The sequence below is a fragment of the Rhipicephalus sanguineus genome, chromosome 8, assembly GCF_013339695.2.
Source record: "Rhipicephalus sanguineus isolate Rsan-2018 chromosome 8, BIME_Rsan_1.4, whole genome shotgun sequence".
Taxonomy (NCBI): Eukaryota; Metazoa; Arthropoda; class Arachnida; order Ixodida; family Ixodidae; genus Rhipicephalus; species Rhipicephalus sanguineus.
Window position 1 is genome coordinate 132,201,107 of NC_051183.1, and position 2,875 is coordinate 132,203,981.

The following is a 2,875-nucleotide window of genomic DNA, read 5'->3' on the forward strand; positions in this document are numbered from 1 at the left end:
AATGAATGAGAATACACGCGTGTGTTCAATAAGCACTCCTGTGCACCCGTCTTTGCGAGGCTGTTACCGTCACCATTTTAAATGCGAAGCATAATTTCTTAGCCACCCTAAGGCGTTTTGAGCGTTTCTATCTACGTATTCATCTATCTGTCTAGCCGCCTACGTCTGGGTGCTGCTGTGATCGCATCCTTGATTCAGTGTACGCCAAGTTTGGTCTAGGAGGGCAAGAAGTTTTGACCAATATGACTGTCTGGTCATTGCATGAATAACCTGAAAATCCTTGCCCGTACGTCGTCCGACCCTGTCCCACAGACACGTGTGGCACATACCTGCGGCCGTATAACGAACCGCTGTTCCGTGTTCCGTATTCCGTTTTGGCCGCCATTAGCGCCCCGTGATTGGTCGTTTCACCTGTCACTCAAGTGACGTGTCGGAAGCCCAAATTTTGTTGACGTCAAAATGACGAGTACGCGGTCATTATGCTAAAATATACGGAATCGGTTCCGTCCAAGCGCGGAACAATCTGCGAGTGGCCCCGTTTCGACGGAATAGCAAACATGGCGGTGCCGGCGAGCTTTTTCGTGTTGTTGGCGGCGATCGCTCGGCGGCTCGGCAGCACCGTGGGCGCCGTGAGCGCCCGACGACGCGTTCGACATGCCAGTCGATGAAAGAGTTCGCCGTCACTTTCGCCCGAAGAAAGGAAGGTGCGGCGGTTGTGCGACGAAGTGGCCGAGGAAGGCGCGCGACGGCGCGACCGACTTCGCTGTCGGTGCAGCCTGTGGGTGTTGTGCGGCCTTCGGTTTTTCGCGAGTGGCAGCTTTCAAGCCTCGTTTGGAAGCGAGGATACATGCAAGTTGCGGTGAGCAGACTGTGTGCGATGTTGTGGCGGAGGTAATCGTGCACGCCGGGATCCGTAACAAGTGGGTTCACTTCCCGTGGACGCCGGATGAAAAGGCGGCCTTGAATGTTTCCTACGGCTGTCGGCGTCATCGGATGCGTTGCCGTCATCATTGCACCGAAGGGTGACCATCACAAGGCGGCATTTTATCCCCGCAAAGGACATTATGCCCACATCGTCATGCTAGTAAGTATCGGTCTTCCCATCCTTTCGAGCGCATGTCCGCGTAGCGAAATGTGGCTCACAGTGGTTCATGCTTTCGTCAGATCTGCGACGCAGACATCGGAATCCTGCCGTGAACCACTGAGTCTGGGATCAGACTACGACGCCCACGTCTGGCGGACAACGCGGCTGCGTGAGCGCATCGAAGGGGCCCGGATTGCCGCGGCCGTACCTTCTGGCTTCTAGGTGAGCAGAACAAAAAGTTGGGATATTCACAGTTTGAGCTAACAGAATATTTGCTCGCGCTATGGTTAATGCCCTGTTTGATTAGCTCCAGATACTTGGTAACTGTGACAACTGACAGATGTCGCTCACTGCATGTGTGTCATCTTGCAGCTATTGGTTATCCGCTCCATAATATCGACAAATGACTCACATTGTCATAACAGCCCATTTGTAGTAGTCATGCTTCGCATAGTACGGGTAAGTCATACTGGTGAGGTGTATAGCATTAGATCATGTAGATGATGCTATCATTGCTCTCTTTGTGTGGCTCAGCCTTGTGGATCTCTTACATTGAAGCAGTATTTACAGCACACCACTTGTATTTGTTCAGGTGACAGAGGCTACAAACCAGGACCATGGCTCCTGACACCTCTCCGAGGCTGTCCTCTCTGAAACGGTGTTAAAAAGGCAAGTGCTACACCGCACATGCTGCAATGCAGTCTGTAATGAAGTGTTGTGCTGGGCGTTTGAAAAGCTGCTTCCGCTGCGTTCAGCAGTGCAGTTGTACCCTCCATTAAGAATCAGAATGTGCATCTCACATTGCTGCAGCATGTGCAGTGTTGCACTTGCCTTTACATTGCAGAAGGTGACAGAAATGTTCATGATTTCAGCGAGCGATGATTCCAATAGTGAGCATGGCAGTGTTGTCAGGGATGACCCCGAACCACTGCTTAGACAAGGAAGGTCATCACGCTCCTCATGTATTCCTGGACAAGCTGTCCGCAGTGGTAATCCGCTATTTGGCTAACTGCACCACTGACAACAGCTCTAGGCAAGTGTCATTTCAGTGAGAAACATGTGCCTAAGAAGTAACAATAATATATGTGGTTTTCCGTGCCAAAACCATGATACGAGTGTGAGCCACACTGCAGTGGAGGACTGAATTTATCTTGACCACCTGTGGCTCTTTAACGTGAATCTCAATGCAAGTACAGCAGTGATCCTGCATGTTACCCTCATGGAGATGTGTTCGCTGTCAGCAGGAACCGACCCATGTGCTGAATGAAGTTCAGCAGCGCGACTTCTTACCTGCTAAGATGTTACCTAACAAGTAGAAGAAAACGTTTCGAAGTTAAATTTCCTGGTAATAATAAATCGCTGCTGGGTTTCATCATATGCTGTATGACCAGGTCTTTCGCAGAACTTGACTACACGTGACTGGGTCATTTTTATATGGCCGTAGATAGGAACTTTTCATTTAGCAACTGTCAATATAACGCACTGTACTCGGCAGCTGAGTGCTATAGCCAATTCTCTGGAAAGCAAGGGTTTGTTATTGTTTTTGTTACTGCTGACCATCTTCTAATCACGAACACTGTGACCGTTATCTGCTCTATGACTGGGAGTGCACACCAAGTCTTTGTCTCCTCACTTCGTGTATAACAACACAGGGCTTGCCTTTTACTTCACGCACAACTTGCGGGCACTGTGCTCATTTGTTGCACATCCACCACACTGTTCCTTTTGAAAGGGCCAACTGATGTTGAAACAGATCGTCTGGCATTTCAAGTACCTTTTCTCATTCAGAAG

The 2,875-nt window shown here is 49.8% G+C and overlaps 1 long non-coding RNA gene across 1 annotated transcript; it reads left to right on the forward strand.

Moving 5' to 3' along the window:
* The first annotated feature begins 987 nt into the window (after nucleotides 1-987).
* LOC125759737 (uncharacterized) lies at nucleotides 988-1,730 on the forward strand. The gene is made up of 3 exons (XR_007417372.1): nucleotides 988-1,084; nucleotides 1,165-1,306; nucleotides 1,677-1,730. It is a non-coding gene; the product is annotated as an uncharacterized LOC125759737 (long non-coding RNA).
* The last annotated feature ends 1,145 nt before the right edge of the window (nucleotides 1,731-2,875 follow it).